At 37.1% G+C, this 16,146-nt stretch overlaps 1 protein-coding gene across 11 annotated transcripts in view; it reads left to right on the top strand.

Moving 5' to 3' along the window:
• The window catches only part of LRRC4C (leucine rich repeat containing 4C), a 485,229-nt gene that overhangs the window by 451,257 nt on the left and 17,826 nt on the right, over window positions 1-16,146 (top strand). Inside the window, exon 7 of one of the 11 annotated variants that reach the window (XM_077180002.1) lies at window positions 14,906-14,969. The exons of 9 other annotated variants lie outside the window; for them this stretch is intronic. The gene's annotated coding sequence lies outside the window, so the exon portion shown is untranslated. Of the gene's footprint in view, window positions 1-9,072; window positions 9,674-14,905; window positions 14,970-16,146 lie in introns of all 11 variants that reach the window. One more of the 11 variants, XM_077180001.1, reaches the window with a different exon arrangement.

Raw genomic sequence — 16,146 nt, 5'->3', positions numbered from 1 at the left:
TCCTTGTACAAATAACTCAAAAGTAAAGCTAAAGAACTAAAGAACTAAAGAACTGCAAGGACTGCTGGGAATTGGGTAGCATTGATGATTAATGGCCTCCTGCCTCTGAAAACTGAAAGTCAGATATGAAATTTCTTTGATAACAAAACTGGAATTTCATATTTTAGTTCATATACATATTCAAACTTATATTACTATGTGTGCATGCTTTCTTCCTGACAGGCACTTGAACTTTCCATCAATTCTTTTATTGGTTACCAAAATGCTTTCAATTAAAAGGGTTATGTTGTAATTTCTGTTGCTGTAAAAGCCTTTGGAGGTTATGAAATTACTTTGGATTTGACAGGAAACTCAGATACAGTGGCTACATAGACCCACAATGGTTAAGATTCAAATCAGAGTATGTCAGTTAAGTTTGGGGAGCTAGTAGTAAACATATTGAACTAATCTCAGAAGGAAGGTGGTTAAAACTAGCTGATGCTTCCCAGGAACAATAACAATGTTTGTGAATATAATTACAGGTAGAGCTCCTGAAGTCTGGCTTGGCTGCAAAATCTGTTTAAAAACATAGGCTTTTAATTTTTCTTTTTTTCTTCTACTCTTACTCCTATTCTCGTGACACTGAAGTGAATTTCATTAGATCTTTACTTTGGAATCTGCTTTTATTTATTTCAGGCTTATGAAACCATATTATCTCTTTCTGGGTTTGGCTTCAGAGGCACAGTGTGAGAACCATTATACTTGGACTTATGGAAACACTTTTATATGAATTATAACTGGAGATTTCTACCCTACCCAGGCAAATGGCTGCAAATGTCCTCTTTGGCAGAAGATATTTCTCTCTGTTGGAGGTTATTGCTATGTATCTTTCATGGTACTGAGAAGTTTGAAAATACTCAAAAAAATAGGGGATGTTTGGCAGCAGTGTATGATCATAATTAGCAGCTAATTTCTTCCATTTTGAAGATGCCACTCTATAAAATAATGGGGAAACTGTGCTGGCTCCAGGGCAATGTATACTGCAGCAGTGTACAACTGGTCACTAACCAGGAGTGACACCAGGCAGAGCCATGCTTTAGAGTTTTTATCCACATCATTAAACAACTGGAGTTTTGCCCACAAGTTCGAACAGAAGACTGATGCTGGAGAGCTTGGGTCATAAATGTGCTCTTGATTTTTTTTAATGGGATTAGACAATTTTGCCTCTGTCCTCACTTTTAAGGTCAATTTTGGGGTAAGATTCTCTCAGCATTACCACCATGATTTGCATTTCCAGATGTTACTACAATAAATGCAATACCTATGATGAAAAATATAGTTCACCTTTTCATAAACATTGAGTGCAAAGTATACATTAGCCTTGATTGAATAGATCAGCCTTCAGTCAGTAAGACCTACCTATTATTCAGATAGATCTAAGAATATGTTTAATGTGTCTCCAACCCATGTTATCAATCTAGATTGTTAAATCTGTCCTCAAAGGACACAGTTGCTGTTTTTTCTTATAGTCGGAAAAAGTGTGGAGTATTCCCCAATCTCCTTTTCTTTTTAGGTGAGTCATTGCCATCAGCAGATTTATAGAGATTAGTCAGCTATTTGTTTTCATTTCAGAATGGGGATAGGCCTTAATGAAAAAGAAAACACTACTGACTTTAGAGTTAAGGGAGGGCACAAGGCAGTTTGTGTAAATCTCATTGCAGCTCATTACTTTAAACTCTAGAAACAAGAGTGTTTATCGAACACTAGAGATCTAGCAGATCTATATGTCCAGCTTTGACTGTGGAACCATGAAGAAGCCCTTTCACTTAGGTCATTCAGCCCAGATTTTACACTAGCCTCAAATGTGCTGAGTCAAGCCTGTAGGAGCGGAGCAAGCTTGGCAAGAGCAGTCATGTGAAGCAGAGCTTACTGCAAAGACTCAGGCACTTCCAAACCACAGTCTTACATATCCAGGGCAACATCAGATACACAGCCAATTCTCTCAGCTAGGCTCCCTGAAAAATCTTAGCTTTAATGTAATTAAGCAGCAGAGTGAGCTCCATTCGCCTTGATAGTGCGAGCCTCGCACACCTTGCTAACAGTTTCACTGTGTTGCTACATTATGTCTCTACTTTGATTAGGCCCAGATACATTTAATTAGCAGGTTGTTTGATCAATTAGATAATGAACCCTAAAGTCACCTTCTTGCTTAGATGTGCTTTGAAAAACAATTTTAGTCTTAGTGACAGATCTTCGAGAAAGAAAAGAGGAGAAACCAATGTAATTAAAACGTGAGTGCACAAAAATGCCTATATGACTCTGGAGCATGAAACTAAAATTACTTTGAACTCTAAAACATAGAAGACATTGAGTTCAATGAATGTAAACACCAAGGTTTTCCACTGAGTTATCATTTGATTATGTCTGTGATGAATCCAAGAAAGATATTTGAAAGTGTCCTTGCTCCCACATCATTGATTTCTCTAACACCACAGCTGGGCTAGTACTGAGTCAAAATTTAATGGTTTAGTGCTTATGCAGCACTCTCATAAAATGCTCCTGATTTTGTAATGAATAGTAGTAGGTAAAAAACCAAAAATGAGAAAAAAACCCAACCCAAATGAAACCAAAAATCCCATGACCATTTACTAGAAAATATTTACTAGCAAAATTCTGACATAGTGGGATGGAAAGAGATGGAAGTTTACCTTCAGACAATCAGAAATTGCCTCAACTGTGTTGAGTATGTGGAATTTGGAATAAGGATGTATCAAGGTTCATCTTGGCTTGTGACATTATGAGCAGGCCACATTATTCCATGCAATAAAAATAAATGATAGGGGAAAAAAGTGAATTATTTTCAGGGATTGGCTTCTCTCCATATCTGTAGGTTTTTCTTTGCTTCTGTATTTGTGCTTTGCAATTTCAGCTTCTTCATTTGAAAGATGTTCCTACCATACTGAATCCTGGGGTATAAGTAAAGAATTAATATTTCATGCAAAATAAGTTGCAGTGGCAATTAACATGTCAATTCTTTAATAGCTACAGTGACTATATAAGGATCTAAAAACTGATCAAATTCTACTGCTGGCACCAAAATTTTGGCCAAATACATAATCAAGGTACAAAGAGTGATTTTTTTTTCCCCAAAGTGATTAAGGAGGTAGAAACAATCTAGAAGGAGTGGGAATGAGAAACAAGAATTTGTGTGCGTGCGCACAAATGTGTGCCCATGTTGGAATGTACGTGTCTATAACATTCTTGCGTCAAATATTTCTGTTTGTTGTGCTTTCTTCTCATGAGTGTTAACTTTGAAGCCCACTTAGTAGGGAAAGGAATTCGCTGTTTCCTATTCATCTAATTTAACTGTGTAGCATTGGCAGTATGTAAACTGTTCCAAACCAGGAAAATGAAGTATTTCTGTCTGCATTCCTGGTAAATAGTAAGGAATCCTGTAATTACTTTGGTATTTTTTTTGTAATGTGGTAGAGCATGGTGTATTGTCTAGAAGAGTTCCAGTGGAAATACTTGATAGAATTTTTCTTTCAGACTTCTAGCCCATCTGTAGAATTTTTTATTATTTTGCTCTGTTATTGGAAAACACTTCCACTGACTCAACAAATTTATACTCTGCTTGAATTAGGAGAGATATCCTGAAGATTGTGATTCTTATTTTTTAAAATAGTGGACTTAAGGAAATCATAAATGTAATGAGCTGGTACCGACAGCATTAAAACATCCCACTCCAAATGCAGATATCAATCCAATAAAGACAGGGTTAATTATTTTCTCTTGGCTCCAACTGCCATCAATGCTAAGTATTTAAGAGATTTTTTTTCTTGAACATCATTCATACTTTGTGGGATGTGTTCTGCATTTTCTTTTTTGAGCTTTAGCCATACACTTGTTTTCATATTTAGGTCCCAAATTCATGCAGAAAAGCAAAATTATAAACCTCCCCATGTCTAACAAAGTCATTATTGTGTTTATTCTTTCCATTTTTTTCTCATATCAATGTCCTACCCCCTTTTTCATTTCTGTAGGAGGTCTCTCACTCAGGACAATTAGTCCTTTGAAACATCTGATCAACATATTTCTTATAAAGCATGTTATTGTTAATATTTCTGGACTCCAACTACCTAACAGGAACACAAGAAAGGCCTTTCCTTTCTTGTCAGACCAAAGGTCCATGTATTTCAGTATATTTTACATGTAGTGGCACACAGTAGATATACAGGAAACATTATCGGAAAAGAACAAAACAAAAAAACAAACAAACAAAACTAATAATAACAATAATGTATTAATTTACTCTCTAGTATTTTCAACTTAAAACTTTGTTGGGATGTTATTTTTGTGATACTCTTGATAGTTTGTCATTCTGCTAGCTTGTCTCCTTGCATCAGTTTTTGATGCAAGGTCACCTGGCTAACTGCTTTTAACATGATGAATGCCTCAATATAAGGGTGGTATTACTGGCCCAGGTATTCTTTTTCTATAAGGAATTATATGAACATGCCAAAGGCCTAGAGCTTGTCAACTGTTTTTACTTCCTTCCTAGCTAGGTATTTGTCTTTCCAGTTAAGATTAATTTCTGAGCCTGGAGTAGATTTATATTTATTACTTCCTATTGGTTTGGTCTTCCAAAAACTCACCTAGCATCCATTTCTGGATAACTATCTGCTTTCTGAAAAAATATTTATTTCTGTGTCATGACGCATATGCTTTTTTATTTTCTAATGCTCGTATAGAGAGATGCAGCAAAACTGGACACAGTGCTCCAGGTGAGGCCTCACCAGGATAGAGATGATGAGCAGGATCACCTCTCCCAGTCTGCTGGCAATGCTCTTCTTAGTGTGCCCCAGGATCCCATTGGCCTTCTTGGCCAAAAGGCCACTGCTGCTCATGGACAGCTTGTTTTCCACCAGGACCCCCAGGTCCTTCTCCACAGAGCTGCTTTCCAGGAGCTCAGCCCCAGCCTGGGCTGCTGCAGGGGGCTGTTCCTGCCCAGGAGCAGGACCTGCACCTGCCTTTGTTGAATTGCAGAAGGTCCCTCTCTGCCCATCTCTCCAGCCTGTCCAGGCCCTTCTCAAGGGTTGCACAGCTCTCTGGGGTATGGGCCACTCCTCCTGGCTTTGTGTCTGTAGGAACTTGCTGAGGAGGCCTCTGCCCCTTCCTCCAAGGCCTTGATGAATTAGGTAAACCAGACTGGGCCCAGTATTGAACCCTGGGGGACACCACCGGTGACAGGGCCCCAGCCAGACCCTGTGAGCTGAACATGACCCTCAGGGATCTGCCACTCAGCCAGTTCTCAACCCACCTGACTGTCCATTAATCCAGCTCACACTTCCTGAGTTTACCTATGATAATATTACAGCGGTCAGTGTCAAAAGCCTTGAGGAAGTAATACATTTAAAGAGGGAATGGCAAGGCAAGGTTTTCTGGTTTTTCCCTAATAATTCCTGATGCTATAAGATTTTTTTCTGTAGAGTTAACCACTGTCACATCACAATCCTCCTGTGCACAGCTGCTTCCCTGCATTACAGAATGCATTTATCTGAATTGTCCTTACCATCCTCTCACCATCCTGTTCTTCCTACATGTGCCTTGTAGGAAGAACAGGATTTCTGCAGAGGATGATGAAAGTCTTTACCTCAAAACTGTAGGGATGAATGAAAGTCTTTACCTCAAAAATAAATAATAAGAGTAAAAAAAGGAATTGCAGAATAAACTTCACGAATTCCATGTGTACTAGGAAGTCTAAGATACTGTTTCAAACAAACTAAAGTGAGAAAAATAACTAAAACATTAAGGTTCCTGAGCTACCCAGGAAACCTGTATTCTTTCTTACATAAGCTTAGGTGCAAAGATGGGCAACAAGAATTTTGGAGATTTAGGTTAAGCCAGAACTCCAAAGGAAAAAGCCCCAGGACCACCAGGTCCCTCATTCCACAGTGGGCAGAGAGATGGTCTTAGATAATAGCGCTGAACAGGGCTGACACTCTTTCTGGACTTCCCACTCCACTGGAAGCTCTGACAAATTTGTTTTATTTCCAAGGATTCAGTAAAAGAAAAAAAAAAGTCTTGTAAAACTCCTGACCAGTCTTATTATTCAGCCCACTAAGCATAAAATCAAATCTAGGAGGTGACCATTAACTCTCAGGGAAATCTGTCCTTATTTTATTAAAAAAGAAAAAAAAAAACCAACAAAAAAGCAGTGGATATTTACACATGGACTGTAGCAATTTCTGCAGAAAATTCCAATATATACCTGTGGCCAGTAGTCATTGTAAAGAGCAGAAAGTATAATATCTGAGTGTAGGATGGTAAAATAATTTGACATTTTAAAATAATACCTCATTATAAATTGTAAGAATTGTCAATAGCAGCACAATGACTCACCAAAGCAGGTAACTCATTATCATGACCTAAATAGAAAAGAAGTAGGAATGACTCTGTTAAAAATAAAAGATTAAGGCATCCTGAGGAAGGACAAAGACCAGCAGCTGAATTTGAGGAAGTCAATATAGAAACATTCATATTTTTAAATGTTAAGCTTATTTATTCTTTTTCATGCAATAATAAAGCCTAACCACAGGACATACATGAATTTTGAACTCTGCCTTGTATGTAGAGAATCCTGGGAAGCATGCCTGCTCACACAGTGTTACTAATAATAGCATAAATTATTAAAGCAGACAGAATTTTTATAGCTAATGAATGTGCGCTTTGCACTTGCAGCGCAGAGAATGAATAAACACCAATAAGGTTTTGTTTCTGCAGTTCATGTGCCAACATAATACTGTTATTTGTGATCAGAGCTTTGCAGGAAAATGTTAAAAAAAAAAGTGAAAAAGAGGCAAATAATCCCTAGTGTTTAAATTAAATTTTCTGTTGACAGTACATTCCTGTAATAGTTGTTTCTTTAATGGAAAATATAAATAAATAAAAAGCACACATTTAAATATGTGTCAAATGGCTTTGATAATCTCATTCTTGAGATTGACATTGCTCTTCAAAATCTTTCTAATAAACAAAAATTAATTTTTGTATGTAGGAAAAAAATAAATTTTAGACAGATCTTAAGATCTTACATTTTAGAGAGATCTACGAGAACAGTAATTAAAAAAATGCTTTGTCTTTGAGCTGAAAAGATAGGGAACTAGGAAATATAAAAAATAGTTTTGTCAATAATTTCTGTACCTTGCTGTCTTTTTGAATGCTTAATCCTTATTTGTAGCCACCATCAATAAAACAACTTTAAAATATATTTTGAGCATGTTATGTTCAGGCATTTGAGTTGCTTTCAAAGAGTCAGCTTCAGAACAATTAATGGCATAATATCTGGGACCTGGTCATTGATTTTAATGAAGTCAGACTAGCTGGGGTTAGCGTAAATTGTTAGAAATGCTAGGTAAATTGGGAAATATAGAGACAGACTTTGACAGCTGTGGTCTTAAGAATTTTATGGCAGTTTTCTGCATTTCTTGTATAACATATTTTGCTGAATATTTCTAATTCTTTTTAAAGGATGTTGCTGATGCAAATGAAGTTGCAATGCATTCACTCATGTTTTATCCTTATGCATATACATACTTAGTTTTAAATGTGGTACAGAAGGAAATGCCATAGATTTATTTTTGAACTGTGGTCACGGGAGTTTTAATTGCTTCTTTATGTGAAAAGCTTTTCGTCAACAACTTTGGAACATGCCTTGTCCTCTAATTACTCTTTCTGCAAAAATTGTCCATGCTCAGAGTTTCTCTGACTGCTTTTTTCCTCATTACTCTCTGCCCACTTTTAGAGTATGAATAGCTATCAGTACGTGATTTTTCTTTCATATCCTGCCAAGGGAGGTCTCTACTGTGCACAGCAATGTGTTGGTGATTTAAAAGAATCCTTCTCTGCAGGAAGCAATAACACTAGAAATGATTTAAACAAAACCTAAAATGTCACCTTAGACTAATGAAATTCCTTCATCAAGCAACACAGAGTTGACACTTCTGTGAGACCCTTTAAAACTCAGATTAAGAAGAGAGTATTAAACTTGAAATGACAGAAAACAAAACCAGCTCTGTTTCCCCTAGAAATAGTTGAGAACAGTATGTTGATTATTCTCAGACAAGCTGATTTCACAGGCAGTGACTCTAACTCAGCATAAAGAACAGCTAACAACATGGCTTTAGATGGCTGGCAAAGTTATCTGTTGTTCATCATTTAAAAAATGAAATAGCCGTCTTGGAGCTGGCCCATCTGTAGCTTCACTCATATGTCCCCTCATATGCAGGGAGACAGTTGAGGAACTGCCTTACTGGCTCAACCTAGAGATTATTTTCTTCCATTTTTCCCATCCTGGAGAGTGGGCAGTACAAGTGCTCTAGTGGAAAAATATAGAATTCCTTGACAGATGGCAGTTATAAAATAACCTGTGTGTAACAGAGTTTTCTTTTAAACTAATCTCAATAAATATATCAATGTGTGCTGTGAATTGCAGGGCTTTGTCATGCTTTTATTCAGTTCAGTAAAGTTGTGTGTTTAAACATCTTGAGATATTCGCAATACCAATTGATCCCCACATTTAAATCTAGACAAACCTCTACTCTAGTGATACCTCTTGGTGAATAGCAGAGACCAGCTGCTTTTTTGGGGAGGGCATCAGTGTTTATAGAGGTTCCTTGGTTTTAGTGGAGCGCAGATGTGAGAGCACAGCACTGGGGAACTGTTTCTGAGAGCTGCAGCTTTCCTGAATAAGGACTTTTACATGTCCTATAGGGACACTCTGGTATCACTTCACAACACTACATTTGGCTGCACAAGACTGAAAAAAAAGACATTCATAACATTTAGGCTGAGTCCTTAGGTTGGAATCTTCAGCTTCTTTTAGGTTCAATTAGAAATGGGAACTTAACTCAGATAGTCCCTGCACACACCACCATTTCCCTCTCAGCTGCTCAGCTGCATGTGAAAGCTTAGATGTAATTTTGCCTTGGGCACAGAGCCAGTCCCTGCAACACTGAAAGAAGTGATAGTTCAGGGCTGCTCTTTTACATCTTTTCATCACTGCTGAGTGTTGTTTTACTTTCCTCATTTCAGAAAGAAACCCATCATCCAGTGTGTGGGCTGTCAGCAGCTCCCTCGCGCTCTCATTTTCTGCTGCGGTACAGCCCGATGGGGACTGCTGGCCATCCACGATGTTTCCACAGCCCGCCTGCTCTGCCCCCAGCTTTCCAGCCTCCCTTGCCTGCAGGATGTGCCCATAAATTCTCCCTGCAGACACGGCCCTGCACGCAGTGTGATCGGCACGGCAGCAGCCGCAGTTATCTAGAGAGATGTCTGCTTCCTGCAGGGAGAGATTTTACCACATTGGATCCGGTCACACAACCATGACATCCAGCATCTTGCTTTAAGCAATGACCAGTACCTGATGTTTCAAATGAAGCTGAAAGCACCTAACAATGTAACTGGAGAACTGTGTGTGGCAGAAGGGAAGCGTTTTTTTGACTGGCTCTGGGTGCCTATGGAATTGAAAACCCAGCTATTTCCATAATAAACCATAAAGCCATGACTCCCTTCTGTGTCTGGAGCTGGACTTAGGAATACTTTAGCAATAATGACAAGCTGTCTTTAATTGGTCTGGGGAAAAAACATAGTGAGAGCCAGAGATGACATCTGCAGCACAGGCTTGGAGAAAAAGGTATTTTCTATCTACTTGAATTTACAGGCAAGTTGGAATTTTCCTGGCCAAACTAACAAAACCATTGACTGACATGCTGCTAAAACTAGCACACTGTGCTGTGAACACTGGTTCATTATATTTTATTGCTGATTGCAGGGCTGCTGGTATGGAACACTGTGTTCAGATAAAGCTCCTGTGAAGCACCAATGTGAAATAGGGGGACCCTGATAACTGTACAAATTAAGATACCTTTTAATGGGGTATAAAAGAACAGCCCATACACAGTTGTTTTTAGAAACTGATAGTGATTTTCCTGTTCTAGTGAACAGGTAATTTTTAAAACCTGTGATCTTTGCTGATTTTTATTATCTGTGGTAATTTTGATTGAATTGTTTATGCTGGCAGTGATAATAAGACTAAAATGTTCTGTTTAACGTAATTTGATTTTCAAGGTTTCAGAAGGACTAAAACCATGGGTGACAAATTTTTAGATGAAATCTTTGATCATGCAGAGATTTAGGAGGTCATCTTAGTGCATGCTGAATCCCAGCTGCAGTGAGCTGCACATTTCTGTTATGCTGCTGGATGTGTTTTCGAATGAAACATTTAATCCAGCACCTATAGTATTTTTTAGTGATATAAGGGTGCCAATTTCACCATATGAACAGGTTTTTTTAAAAAGAAACAGGATTTCAACAAGGGAAGATTTCCCATGTGAATCTATCTTAGAAAAGTTGGGGTGAATTTTAGACAGGCTACACAGATCTGTTCCTCTGTTGTTAGACTTGTTTCCCTCTGCTTTAAAGTCCAAAGGATAAACTAGAACGAAAAATTTAATGTAATTAAAACACTGAGATATCAACTTTTTTTTTTTTTAAGTGGGGTTTTTATTACATAAGAACATATATTTGCCAATTCAGCAAGACACATAAGAAGAAGATTTTTGAGTAATTCTTGGGACTGGAATGTAATTCTCTCATGTTTGTGTCTGGCCCAACACAGACACCACTAATTAAGGGAATGCTCTTTTGGTTCACTGTGCAGAGATTAGCTTCATTTCAGTGAAGGCAAAATCTTGGGTCCTGATTTAAAATTAGGTATTGCAGACATTCCACAGAGGAAAGCTCATTGAAATGTCTCCTTGGGTACATGCAGTTCCCTGCATTTGTGCTTAGTAGTAGAGCATAATTAGATTTCAAATTAATGGATCATGTGACTACCTCAAACAAGGCTAGGCTAGGGTGAGTCAGTGGGCAAGTGAGTTAATTTCCCCTTTTGAGACCTTAATTCCAGTCCCTATCTCTTTTTAAGTATGTGTCCCTATGAAATATATACGTTTTGGTATATTTATATATTCACCTCTCAGCTAACAACAGAATAGACAGCCAGCTGGGCTAACATCTTTGGAAGGATGAAACAGCACTTGTAAATGTCATGATTTGTCTGGAAGCCCAAGCCACAAACAAGTATCTGAGGAACTGGTCTCAGCAGCTTTAAGGCATGATTATTCTTTGAAATAGAAAATGGTAACGAAGACACTCATCTTCCCATTTCATTACTTCTCCCCAGAAGCAATTCAGTTTCATTTGCATGACACAATATTCAGGTTGTTGAATCCAAGTCTCTCAGGACTGTCTCAAAGGACTGGTAATGGTTTCAGATCCTCTGCATAAACATCCACTGCATACTATAATTCTGCACTTTCTCCACTCCATAATTTTTTCTTATTTCTATCTGGAGTACACACACTAATGAAAGGGGTGGATGACCTTAAATTAGAGGACATCACAACACGGCTTTCTTTCTAGTTTAGAAATAGATGATCTGTGTATTACTCAACTGAGCCCAATAGAAGGCTTTTAAAACTCCAGAAAAATGACTATGAACAATGCAAAAACAAGTTGCAAAGAGTAGCTCTGGCTCAGATCCTCAAAATTAGGTAGACACCTTACTCCTACTTTAGGAATTAAAGACTTGATTATCATGAAGCATGCTGGCTTCAGTCCTTTAAATCTCCATGTATTTGTGCTTATCTCCAAATGACTCACAAAAAAATGTGTATGAGGGAGAGAGAACCCAATGTAGCATTTAACAGGCATAAAAATAGTAGAGATCTTCTACAAATTGAACAGGACTGTATTTCTTTTCTTCTTAAAACGTGGAGTGTTATGAACCTCTTGTGAGAAGAAAGTATTTTTCTAATTATTTTACTGGGGCCAGCAGTTCCTCCCCAGAACCTAACTAAAATTATTTCCTTAGATTGTGGTTGGGGGTTATCTTGTAGGATGGATAAAACTCTCTTGTAAAGTCTGTAGAAATTAAATTCTTTAGATTTTTATCCCCAGGCTCTGCAAAAGAAATTCCAGGCTTTTGAATAGTTTATTATCATCAAAACCACTGTGTACATTTCATGGTATTGCATAACAGGCTATTTTTCAGTAAGTTCTGTTTGCAGTAATTTTGGATGAGTGGAAGAGATGAAGTAAAAAATTTTTAAAAAATTAAAAGAAAGTAGCTTATTAAGAAGATACATTTTCTAGATTTTTTTCACAAGTCCTATGTTTTTGGCATTATTTACCTATTTACCACTTAAGTTATAACAGATGGTCAGAGGACTAATTGACCATAAATCAATTATTCTATTTAATTTATAATTACAGAAGAGTATTTTTCATCTTTAGTTTGCTGGTGTGCAACCTTTTCAGTTGGTTTTTCACACCACATGAGTCAGTGGCACTAATGAGCCAGATATGGTGGTAGTAATTAGCTGAAATGAGCTTCTTGATTCTCCCCACCCCCCCACCCCCCACCCCGTGATTTCTTTTTATTAATTTTTTTTATCTGACCCTTTATTGAGAAAGACTCTATAACTCTGTGATCTTGAGTCAGGAAGCTACTCTGCTGAGTTTCAAGATCAAATCAGCTTTAGCTCAGACTGAGTAATGACCTCAACAGCATATTTTAGCAGTAGGGTATAAATTTATAATCCTCAGTATTGCAGAACAAAAGTTCTGCTACAAGTGCTACAGGAATTGCCCCATTAGCTGTGGCACAGGACATAGTTTTCTTCAACTAAGAGTTGCAAATAATGGCAAATGTCACATACACAGCCCAGCTTTACTGTGAATGAACAAGGGGCATGGTAAAAAATCCCTACACTGCTTACAAAAGCCAAGTTTGAATTCTGTTTTTCTATAACAGGTTTAAGATTAACTTGTGAAGACTGATCTTTAGATACATCAGGTATCTGATACTACATGTAGGCAAGGAAGTATAGGGGGGGAAAAGTTCCTGAAAGACTGAATTTTTGGACAAATGCTACTTTCATTTCCAGCAAACCTAGAGTTCTACCCTATGAAGTGAGTATGAATTTTTTTTTTTTCCTATAACAGCATTTTGATTGATACTGTAAAATATTTCAATATTACACGTTTAAATGCATTTTGGACAATAAACTATAGGTGTTAAACTACAGAACAATTTTTGAAGTTCATTCTCTTGGCAAAGACGTTTTTGCATTTTTGAGATTTTGCAGCCAGCTGCTTTAAGCAAAAGAAAAATAGTAGCTCATACTTTTGAGAAAGGAATAAGCATCAAAGATTATGGGTACTTTTTTTTAGTACAGTCCTGATAGTTTTACACATTTTTTTCCTAACTTAACTGAAGTGCTGTGAGGCCTCACTAAGATCAAACATTCAAAATAACGAAAGGCTTTTACCTTTAATTGTTAATTCATGCTTAAGATAAATCTGTCACTTTAAACAGAAAGGTGGTATTTCTGCATATTGCATAAGAGAATATGATACTGTTAAGGGCTATGACATTTGCCTGAAGGGACAAGTGGGAAACAGCAGTGTCATAGAAACATTCCCACTTTTCTTCTGAAGTCCTCTTAATTTCCATTGGTCAGTGGCACATGAGTTATCCTTGAGTGAGGTGACTGGGAAAATAGGGGAGATGAAATGATTAGTTTAATTTCTGCTGTTCAAAACAGCTGATTATTTAGTACCAGTTGATGAAAGTATATCTAAGGTAGATTTAATATTATTGTGAAAACAACATTGTTTATACTAAAAAAGAAAGCTTGAACTTGAGACTTTTGATTCTGATTTTGTTTGTTAATTTTGGCGTGGCTTTGGCAAGTTATAATTCATCAGAAGAGGAGTGAAAATGGAATTTAAATTTAAGTACTTATAATCTAAACCTTTTAATGTCTTCATTCCAGAGGAAAGACTCCCATGCATATCAAACACTGAGTTCCTCATAGCCATCATCCACATCTACTAGGAATCTCCTCTTGTTTATTCCTTGTGACAGAAATCCAATTGTCATTGCAAAGGACAGAGACAGAAATTGTTGTAGAGGATCTTTGTGACCCTAGTGTTGATTAAATGGAAACATTTTTGAGAAATATTGCATTAAATATAATTTCCATAAGAATATAATGAACTAATTACCAGACAAATATTTTAAAAAACTAATCTTCATTCTTGCTCATTAACAGTGAACAAAGAGGGACGGTATCCTTTGTTGTTATTGCTTTTCTTAAATGTATGTACTTTGGCCTGCAGTTACCTGAACCAGCACTTGGACAAAAATGTTGGATCAGGAGTTTGAGAAACTATTTAAATGGATGCAGTGAGACAGAGCCGGTGCCAGTGAAGCTTCACTGATTTATACAAGCTGTAGATCTGGCCTATGAATTTTATTTTTGACAGTAGCCACTATTACAGCACAGTCAGGACTTTCTACAGGCATTCTTCATGACACAGAGCACTGGCTCAGCATCCATAACTAATTTGGTGTTGAATGAAGCGATCGCTATGCACTGAATTGGTATTGAAACTTCCCATTGAGAGAACATTCCAAAAATAGCAAAATTCAGCATGTGTTCAGAAAAAAAGGACCTTTTACTCAGGAGCATAAAAAGTCAGGTCATTTTAGTTGTAGTATGAACTGTGGATCTTTGAATTTTACTCATGCTTTTGATGATTGTGCCACTGTATAATGGGCAGAGTGGCATGGCCAAGGATCGTTGGATTGAAAATGGAATTGGTCATTATTCCTTGCAGACTGCAAGGAAGGTGAAGCAAAGCCTAGTTCAAAATCCTTGAATCAACAGTCTGAAAATCAGAATTTCATGAGGACAGCAGTAGTTCTGTACCAACTTCCAGGTATACTGTCTGCTGTTTTTGCATTGTATGTTCATATTGTTCAGCAATGACTGATAAAATTCCTCTCATTTCCTAGTATGTTCTTACTTTGCCTTTTGGGAGATGAAGAATAACATTGAAGAGCAATTGAATATGATCTAGTAAGTGCATTTCTCACTCTTAAGTACAGCTTGTTAAATTTCATTTTGAGAAATGAAGCTGTCTTTAGTATAAATGTGAGGGATCCTGGTGAGAAAAAAAGCCCCCCAAACCATTAAAAGAAAAAAATATTTTCTTTTTGCTGCTATATAGTTTTAAAATTAGCAATTTGTGCTACACTTAAGGAAAAAAAGAAATTGCTGACAACTTGGAAACCAGACTGCAGGTAAATTAAATTTTAAAATAAGGATTTAGTATTCTTTAAGAAGGAGAAATGAATTTTGTCAGTTCTGAGAAGACCCTTAATTAAATTGAAAGGTGCCTTACTATGCTACTTTTATACATTAAGGAGGAACTATTAAACTGTTTTGGTGACTTCAGTATTCTGAAGTCTTGCTGGGCTGCTTTGTAGAGCTGCAGAAAATGTTCCATCTTTAAACAGCTGTAAAGTATTCTGAAAAGATTTCAATATAGATTTGCTCTCTTCTTGTGGTTACCTATAGAGTGCACTCTAAATCCCAGTATTTGCCACTGAACATTAATTTGTCACCTGTTTTAGTAAGAAATGTTGCTCAGGGCAGTCTGGACAGCAGATACTGAATGCTAATAGATCCTAGCAAATGATAGTTACTCTCTGAGGAAGAGGTAAAGTAATTCATGGCTGTTTCCCAAGTTATCTCTCACACCCTGTCTCACTCAGGACAAATGTCAGGGAAAAGACACTGGAACATGCTTCTGAAAATACCGATATAAAGATTATCAGTGTGCTTAGCTTACTGTTAGCTAAAGGATGCAGGGTACCAGTCTCTTCCCATTTGGTACCTAGCTTCGTGTCTCCCTTAAAAAGGATTCATTGCATCTGCTGAAAGAAATGGAAAGTTGCAAGAAGCTATTTTGTCAAATTTGTAAAAGCAGATTGTTCTCCCAATCTAATTCTACAGCGGTGTTTTAGTGTTGTTCTGACAGAAATAACTGTTCTTTAACATGATAGAGGTGAATGAGAAATCCACCCCACTTGGAATCAAATCCTTTTCCAAATATGTATTTTCCAAAACACTAGGGAAGTTTACTGTAATTACTTTATGTCAAATTTGAGCATAGATATATAGTCCACTTTTCTAAACTTTCTAAAGTTTCCCTTTGATTTCAGTTGAAGACAGAAGCCTTCAGTATTTCTTG

Source organism: Agelaius phoeniceus, chromosome 6, assembly GCF_051311805.1.
Source record: "Agelaius phoeniceus isolate bAgePho1 chromosome 6, bAgePho1.hap1, whole genome shotgun sequence".
NCBI classification, from domain to species: Eukaryota; Metazoa; Chordata; class Aves; order Passeriformes; family Icteridae; genus Agelaius; species Agelaius phoeniceus.
This window is presented reverse-complemented; position numbering and strand designations above follow the sequence as displayed.